Raw genomic sequence first — 10,300 nt, 5'->3', positions numbered from 1 at the left:
GAAACCCTGACTAATACAAAATTGGTACCAGCATAGTGGGGTATTCCTGTGACAACCTGACCATGTTTGGGGGAGGACTGTAGAAGGACTTTGGAACTTTGATCTAGAAGAGTCACTGGTTGTTAAGAACTCTGTGTCATGTTCTGTGAGAGCTTGGAAGATCATGTTGAGAACTGTGCAGAGATGGAGGCCTAGCTTGTGAAATTTCAGAGGGAAGATTAAAAACTCTTATCAGGGCCATGTTTTGATTGTGAAGATTCTGTGGTTCTGGTTAGCTGGGGCTGAAGTATAAGCTGTGATTAACAAGATACCAGAACTACTAAAGCGAAAACTTTGTATTACTGGGACTATTGATGCTGGTTAACTGGAGCTAAGAAATTAGTGTTGATTAAGAAGAAACTGGCATCACTGAGGTGACATCTTCTGTGAAGTGTTTTCTGAGAGCACAAGAGGCTGTACTCCAGAGATAGCCAAGGTTGTACCTTGTGCTGCAGCAGGACTTGGTAATGTGTAAGAGTCACTCAGGTGGTACTGGTTTTGAAGGCATGAAGGGGTCATGAAGAGCAGCTGAGGTTCAGTACAGTGAGAGGCCATGAATGTCATTGATGAAGGGGCAGCCTCGGTTTGCAATTGATGGACCAGGACTGGAAGGGTCATGGAAAGGAGTTGAGGCTTGGCACCATGAAGAGAGCCTATGAGAGGCTATTGGTGAAGCCTATTTACAGTGGAAGACAGTGTTTTAGAAATGTCAGTACCATGAATGACCACCAAGAACAGCAGCAGCAGTGGAGTACAGACATCTGGAGCCTAGAAGACAAGGTATGTGCTATAAAGGGCAGAGCTGGAGAAGTGACCCAGGCCCTTGGAAGAATCCAGAAGATTGATAGTGGATCCCAGACATTGGACAGTTGGACTTTGATTTTTGCTTTTGATTGTGCTATGCCCTAATATTTTTCCCTCTTGAAGGAAGAAAGTATTTTAGTGGAGCCCACAGTTAAGAGACCTTGAATTTTAAAAGATATTGGACATTTTAAATTGATTGATCTTTTAATATGTAAAGACTGTGGGACTTTAGATCTTGGAGATGAATAAGAAAGTAAGGGTTGAGGCTTAATAGTGATGTGTTTGTGTGTCAAGTTGACAAGCTGAGCCCCTGCATCAGCTCCTGCTTCCTGACCTGCTTGAGTTCCAGTCCTGACTTCCTCTGGTGATGAACAGCATTGTGGAAGTAAGCCAAATAAACACTTTCCTCCCCAACTTGCTTCTTGGTCATGATGTTTGTTCAGGAATAGATACCCTTACTAAGACAGTCTGTAAGCCTGTGTCAGCACTTCTGGGAGATCAGCTCTTCTCAGGTCAGACCTGTGTGCTGTGGGCTTTGGATCAGTTATCCCTCGTGAGTCCTGGGGTCAGAACAAACCCTGGAGACAGGCTCTCCACTTGCAGGGAAGGGGCAGAGAGGACTGTGGATCTGCAGAACTTCCTTCTGCATCTCTGAGTGGCTACAGATGTATCTTGGGCATCTATATTGCCCGCCAAGGTCTGGCCGAGTCCCTCAGCACTTGGGCTGCCCCACCTGGAGCTGTGTGCAACCTAGAGGCTTCTTTATAATAGACCGTATTATTGCACCATTCAAAAAAATTATATCTCCTTTCTCAGTGTCAACTGACTACACATAAAGCAACTGTTTTCCAAAGAATTAACTTCAATTCATTATGTAGATTTGTAATATTTATTCAATTTAAAAATATGGCTTGCCAGTGGTGGCATACGACTTTAATCCCAGCACTTGGGAGACAGAGGCAAGCAGATTTCTGAGTTCGAGGCCAGCCTGGTCTACAGTGTGTTCCAGGACAGTCAGGGATATACAGAAAAAACTTGTCCTGAAAAAATAAAATAAAAAATAAAAAATAAAAATTTCTCCTACCTGCATTTGAATTCTTCCTCAAGATTAAATTGACTATAACCATCTTTTGTGGATCTATACAAATTTCAGAGTTTTTCGATCGTAAAATATCCTTCAATAATACATGAAATATTTATTATCCATCTCATAAACTGTTGTTTTTTTCCCCAGTCAAATATGTCCAACATTTACATGTTTTGGGTATTAGCCCTCTCTCAGATGTTGGGTTAGTGAAGATTTTTTTGCCTAGTATATAGGTTGCTGATTTGTTCTACTGACAAATCTTACAAATAACTTCCTGTCTTTTTAATATACTGGTCCTCATCTTTTTTCTATAAGTTTGAAATTATGTCAGATTTCATGTATTTCTCCTTTGTAAAAGTGAATGGGGGTGATGAATTCTCCTAGTATATTTGTTTCTGGCAAACTATGTATGCCATGAAATTGGAAACAGGGTAGCCATGCTTCTAAAAGAAATAGAAGAAGCCAATCAAAGCATAATGATATGATATGATAATTATTTCAAAAGTATCATCTCTAAGTCAGAAGATAGAGACATATCCTGAGAGACAATGCAATATGTGTGTGTGTGTGTGTGTGTGTGTGTGTAAGAGAGAGAGAGAGAAAGAGAGAGAGAGAGAGAAAGAGAGAGAGCATACATGTGAATGCATGTGTGTGCATCTGTGAAATTGACATGATGTAGTTCTTAAATTTATGTCTTTCTAAAAAAAAAAAGAGATAAGCATCAAAAAAAAAAGAATGTGAAGTGAAAGGGAAGATGAAAAAAAGTATGTCTTTCTGGCAGGGTGTTGTATTGGTTATATAATATATTCCATACATTACAGTGTTTATCATAGGAATAAAGGTTATTTATTTTTCTTCTTGAAATTCCTGAAGAATCCTTTGTTGTTGCCAAAGAGTTAGTAAGTTAGATGAAAATGTCTTTATAGTGTGATCATGGAAAAATCTCTCACAGACCCTAACCATAACAAATTCTGCATGTCATGTTGGGGTTTGCAGTCACCTGTATGCACACTTACTCTCTCATTTAAAATGTGAATTTAGAAAGCAACTTATGGCAAATTAACATGGTATAATCAGTCAATTAGCTAACAATTTACTTCTCTTTTAGAATAAAGCAAAACCATGATTCAGCATATTTTAAAACCTCTTCAGGGTTAACATATAGAATCCAGCTGTATTACTGATAATTATGAATGAGAAAAAAAATTAAAGTTAAAAGGACTTTTTAAAATTTAGTTTTGTTTGTTTTATTTGAGTATTTTGTATATCTCTGCATAAGTGCTCTATGCATATGAATGTCAGAGGAGTAAATTTTATCTACTGGATTTGGAGTTACAGAAGATTTTAAGGCATGATATGGATTCTGTAATGGGAACCGGAGTACTCTACAAAAGAGTATGTGCTCTTAACAGCTGACCCATCTCTCCAGCCACAAAGTCAAAGAATGTTTTGTAAATATCTTCATTTACCACAGAACTTTTATATTTCAGAACACAGAGAACAATCCTCAAAAATTCTTTGTTTACAGGTTTTAATTTTGAAATTGTGCACATGTACACATTGGGGGGGTACAGCAAAGACAGATAGGGAGAGAGAGGAAGCAAGGGAGGAAAGGAGGGAAGAAAGGAATTAGGAAGACAGGGAAGGAGGTAGAGAGAGGGAGGAAGAGAGGAAAAGAGAGAAAGAATCAAGCTGAATGGTAATGGAGGTTGAGGGTTAAGGGAATGGAGGAGGAGGAGGCTGGGGTAAAACATGATCCAAATATATTGTATGAAAAAAACAAATAAATAAAAAATTATTACCACAAATAGTCTCCTCATTCTCTATTCCCCAGCGTTACAGGAAGCCTTTTTTCTATTCCCAATGTCTCAGATTTGAACTTCTTTAAACTTCACAGAGATGACTGCAACTTCCTGAGCAAATCAATCCACATGCATGCATCTGTGATATTACACTTAATACATTTCCCTCAACATTATCATGGTTGTGCCCTACCATGGGACATTTTTCCTTTTTTATTACTCATTGTATAGTAATGAGTAATACTATATTACTCATTACACTGTAATAGTACATTATATTACTATCATTTATATCTGCATTAATACTCCGTCAGTGTTGGATACTAGTACTTTCCTTCGCTGTTGCTGTTACTCTCAGTTGGCATCACTGCTGTTGATGATGTTAGCTATCATAGTGGTAGAAGGTAGAATCACATAGCTTTAATTTTTCATTTACCAAATTTCCAAATGTTCATGAATGGTATTTGAGGTCTGTAATACACACACACACACACACACACACACACATAAATATGAATACTGAAACTGATTTAGATTAAGTAAGCACTGAAATTCATAAATTTAAAATATTAACAAGATTTGTAAATGTAAGTTGAATAACCTAGACTATTTTACATTTGAAGCAGCATAGGGTAAAATTGTAAAAAGAGAAAAAAGCAATTGCAAATAAACGTCTCAAATTGCAAGAGCTAATATCCCATGAGAGACTGTCATTTATATATTTGTGTCAGTAAACAGATAATACAAGACTTTTATCTAAAAACAATCTAATTTATTGCATAAAATGATAACAAAATTGACAAGTTTGCTGTTGTATTGTTTGTTTTTGGAATGCAAAATAAAAGTCAGAGAATTCTGAAATATTTCACGTAGCAGTTTAGGCAATAAAGATGTTTGACATTAATACATAGATCATTTTCAAACATTAAATTTTTTTCCAGGCAAATGAAATACCTACTGATAAAATTAAACCATTCAATTCAGCTGCTCAACTTCTGCAAATCATCCTGGCATTTGTAATGCTGTCTTTTAAGTTGCTTTCCTTGGTTAACCAAGTAGATGTTTCCGCAACCACAATTCCTGTCATTTAGCACAGTATTTACAGTTAGCTCCTTAAATTCACATGTAAGTATAGGAATTCAGAGTGGGAAGCATCAGTGATCCCATTAACACAACAGTGGGAAGCCTCAACATTCTCACATTCATTTCCATGTGATCTCTTCTCCAACTGGACCCTGCAGTATATTTTATTTTTCCGCTGAACAGCAATATAGACCACTGATGAAAGAGGATTCATCCAATTACTATGAGTAAAGTAGTTTTAACTTCCTTTAGATATCCGCCAGCAAGATATAAAATGACACTTACCGGACACATCAGTAGCACAATAGGGCCTTTATTGATTTTCATATCATGTTCTTCAGTCTGAGATGGCTCTCCAGAGAACTCCACTTCCCAGCAGGAAAAAATTGCCTTTTCTATGTTTGAATTCTCAGGTCTATTAATGCATCCCTAGCTGGAGACAGTGTCATTTTCGTTCTATTTCTTTGTAGTTGATGTGTCTACACCTTGCTATCGTAAAGCCTAATGGATGCTGGGGTTGTAGGTCAAAGTATGAAAACAAAAAGATGAAATTGCTTAGCCTGTGAATCAATAAAAAGGACTCTTAACACTTTTTCTAAGTATAAAATGTGCAACCAATGAAGTGTGATGGGTGCATTCAACCTTGTACTAAAACTATAAAGAGAAAATGTACAACTTTCAGTGTTGTACTCAAAATGAAGATAAATCAGGACTGATTTTAATGTACCATATTTGGTTCAAGAAAATTAACAAATATGCATTTGTCATGGTGATTAAAATAGTATAATCTCTCCAAAAGTTGTCTTGTGATGACACTGGAAATTTTTGTTATTACCCTATCCAAAACGTCTAATTCGAACTACATTTTTAAAAATAAAATTATATCAAAGATGAGCAAAGTTTACTTTTTACACTGACCTTTAGATAATTACATTTGATTATAGAAATCCTCAATATTAATCTTGTGTTTATGAGTTTACACATAAAATAACATTGTTTAAACTGACATAAACTGACATAAAACCCAGAAAATAAAAACGATAATGTATTATTTTTAAACGAAGTTCAAACACTTTCAGTTGCCCTTGAAATTTATTCCAAAAAACCTACACTTTTTATTTATATTGGTCATTTTATGGTTTGATGTTTTATTAGTTAACTTTTTCCTGCTAAACTTCTATGCTTTTGTTCGTTATGTAAATATATGACACACAGAAATGACTCACAAATAATATTGTAGGTAGGCCAGAATACTTTGTAGCAATCTTCAAGATATTCAATTTAAACAGTAAACTAATTTCATGAAATAAAATTGTGTGTGTGTGCACGTGTGCATATGCGTGTGTGTGTGTGTGTGTGTGTGTGTGTGTGTGTGTGTTAATTTAGAGGAGACTGAGACTCAAAGACTAGGTTCGAACAAAGCCAGCCAATGCTGCAGAATGAACAGCTGACCAGTCTTAGTTTCAAAACAAATAAACATTTGTCCCTCACCCCCAAATTTCACCTCAACTAGATATTTGATTTGTTAGCATGCCATGATTATATCTCATTTAGACAAATGAAGTTGGTGAATTTTATAAGAACTAAATGATTCTTTTAAATTACATTTTAAAAGTACTGGTTACACTTATTATTTTGCTGCAAATGAATTTCTAGCATGCCATTTTAATGATACACTTTGGGTAAGAAGTAATAATATTTAGGTGGAGGGATTTTACTGCATAGCTTGAATATCACTGCATTTATACATCATGTTGTTCACTTTCTCCACTGTAATACATGTAAAATAACTTTAGTTACTAATATTTTCATAGAGATTAGAGAGAGAAGAAAAGGACATAATAGAGAAAGGACCCAAGGAGCTGAAGGGTTTGCAGCCCCTTAGGAAGAACAACAATATGAACTAACTAGTACCCTCAGAGCTCCCAGGGACTAAACCACCAACCAAAAAGTACACATGGTGGGACTCATGGCTCCAGCTGCATATGTAGCAGAGGATGGCCTAGTAGGTCATCAATGGGAGGAGAGGCCCTTGGTCCTGTGAAGGGTCTATGCTTCAAGTAGGGGAATGCCAGGGCCAGGAAGCAGGAGGGGGTGGGTTCGTGAGCAGGGGAAGGGGAGAGGGAATAGGGGCCTTTTCAGAGGGGAAACCGGGAAAGGGGATATCATTTGAAATGCAAATAAAGAAAATACCCAATAAAAAATCTTAAAAAAAAAGAAAAGGACATAATCAAAGTTCCATAAAGAATTAAAAGAAGTCAGTTAACTATAAACACACAAATGAGTACATTACTGTCAAAGCTAAGGACAAATAAAGTCAATAAAAAAACAAACATAAAGTAGATCAAAGTAATTCTTTAAAACAAATACAGATTTTGGACAAATGTTGGTCAAACTAACACTAGCCAAGTGACTATGAAATTTAATTAGAACATTGGAAAATTTGCAACCCAGATACTATTGAATTATCTGTCTTGGTTTTTGTTAAAATAAGAAATGATCCCAATGAAGAAGTTAGAAAAAGGACCAAAGGAGCTGAAGGGTTTGCAGCCCCTTAGGATGAACAACAATATGAACTAACTAGTATCCTCAGAGCTCCCAGGGACTCAACCACCAACCAAGAACTATACTTGGTGGGACTGATTGTTTTGGTAGCATGTGTATAGTAGAGGATTGCAAAGTTGATCATCAATGGCCCTGTGAAGGTTCTGTGCCCCAGTGTAGGGGAATGCTAGGGCCAATAAGTGGGAAAGGGTGGTGGGCAAGCATGGGAAGGAGGGAGGCAACAGGGGTTTATTCTTGTTGTTTTTGTTTGTTTGTTTGTTGGAGGGGAAACTGGGAAAGGGGAAATCATATCACATGTAAATAAAGAAAATATCTAAGAAAAATATTCAGAAACAAAAAAAAGAAGTGATCATGCTTGAAAATATGTGTCACCCATAATAAATGGTATGAAAGACAAAATATAATATTTTCACTTTGTTTTCTATTCATAAAACACAGCATAGCACAGTATGGCACACACTCCTGAAAAACCTGGATTTAAAAGGCTTGAGGCATGAATATCAGAAATTTCAGGGCAGCTGAAATTACGAAAGTTCAAGAGTAGTCTTATTTGGATGGAAAAATCACTCTCAGAAACCAAAATATATCCAGAAAATCAAAATATGCATCATTCTATATACATGCATCTCTAGAGCACTGTCTGGCTAACCAGATCACTACAGTGCTTTTGTTTACCATTATTTTAATTTAATTTGAACCAATTCTGTGGCTTCCACATTTGTAAAGCACATATAAATAATTACTTAAAAAATGATGGAACCACAAATCTTTGATCATTTCTACTTTGCCTCTTACATTTTATGTATATTTTTTCAAATTTAAAGCATGTATTATATAAATATATATACATGTATTTACATAGAAATGATAACCAAATTGTTTCAAATATTTGATATATTCATTTTGTCTTTTTTTGTATTTTTATTCACTTTGATCTTGTTTTCCCCAGAAGAAGACACTTCATATAAAGACACCATGAAGATACCATTACCTTAGCTTTTAGAGAATGTGTATTACATGATAAAATTATATAAGGAAACAAACAAATATATATATGTATGTATATATACATATATATATTTGTTTGTTTCATTACATATATATACATATATATATACACATATATATATATAGACAGAGAGAGAGACATATATACATATGTATATATGTATATATACATATATATATATATAGACAGAGAGAGAGAGAGAGAGAGAGAGAGAGAAATTTATTTTTAGTAAATAATACTTAGCTATAACCTTCGGAAACCTTAAATTTAATTCTAATATTACAAAAACGTCTTGTGTGATAGTATAAAAAAAGGTTTTCACTGTACCTAAATTATGTAAATTACTTAAATATAAGAACTGTACTTTCCACAAAGTTTTTTTCTCTTTGGAAAGAATGGATATGCTTAGTTCAGAACAGAGAAACAGTATGGTCTAAGATTCATTATATTTGTTTTGACATTATTATTTATAATATTTTGTTACAAGATGCATATAGATATTTCTTTCTTCATAATAATTATTATTTAATTATTCTTCTTAGTAAGCTTAAAGAAAATGTAATCTTAAATTTTTTCTTATGGTTTACCTTTATAACATACAATGATAATGTACAATGTACCATTCTTCAAGAAGCTATGATTTCTTCCAGAAACATATTTACTGTATATGCCTTCTACAGTGGGAAGAGTCATTAAAAGAGAAGTAAGACCTCACCAGTAGATTAATAGCAAAAGTCAGGGCAATATTACTTTCATTTTGTTATATTTGAGAATCTGAAATTTTTATCCTAAAATGTTTAAGCCAATTTTTAAAATAGTTATAATGTACAATTAACTCATAATCTGAAAAGCATTATGAACCACCTACTTTTTACAAAACAATTTCAATTCGTGAAACATGTGTTAACATACTAATATTGAATTTTAATTAAAGCTACTGATTTTACAAATTTCTGTAGAATGTAAGATTATTTATCCCTTTGTGCATCTGCGAACAGTTTTGCTTGTTGTGTTCTTAGTTTTTTTCTTTGTTTGTTTCCTTCACTTTTCCCCTTTACACTGTGACAGAATTTATTGCACCTTCCCAGCTACATATGTTCTGTGACATCTGTGTATCACATCACCACCTACCTTGTAATTTATATAAGTCATTAATATAAATATTGACTAATAAAATATTCAGGACACATGATTAAATGCTTTCCTTTTAGAAGTTGTTATATATAAATCTATGAAATGATTACAGTATCAGAATTAAGTGAGACAAATGTTGTATTACAGGATTATATTTATTTGTTTTTATGACAAGCACATTCATGCAGCTACAGATAGACAAATAGACAGAAAAATACAAATATGATCTCTCCTCACATACACAGAGTCATCATCTCTACAAAATAAATTCATCACTTCTAACAAAGCTTTATTTACACAAAATTACCACTATTATAAGATTCAAGAGAATATTGAGGGAATATTAAAGATTAATAACATATTCCTGCAAGAATAATTTTCTCTCTTTCTCTCTTTCTTCTGTGTGTGTGTATGTGTGAGTGTATGTGTGTGTGTATGCGTGTGTGTGTATGTCTGAGTGTGTGTGTATGTGTGTGTATGTGTGTGTGTGTATGTGTGTGTGTGTGTGTGTGTGTGTGTGTGTGTGAATATGTACAATGTGCTACCCAGAGCCTAACTGGTAGACAGAGAATTCACTCCTGCCTCAACCTAGAAAAAGAGAAATCAATGAAAATTTTAATTAAAAAATACATATTATTATCCCAAATATGATTGAATGCATCTTTTTGGTATCTTCAGATACCAAAAAACAAGATAAATTAATTGCTAAAGATGATATTAGTTTCATATTGTGTTAGTCATAATGGCATATTTAGCTTTATCATCAACATTTTTATG

This window comes from Mastomys coucha, unplaced genomic scaffold (assembly GCF_008632895.1).
Source record: "Mastomys coucha isolate ucsf_1 unplaced genomic scaffold, UCSF_Mcou_1 pScaffold12, whole genome shotgun sequence".
Lineage (NCBI taxonomy): Eukaryota > Metazoa > Chordata > Mammalia > Rodentia > Muridae > Mastomys > Mastomys coucha.
This window is presented reverse-complemented; position numbering follows the sequence as displayed.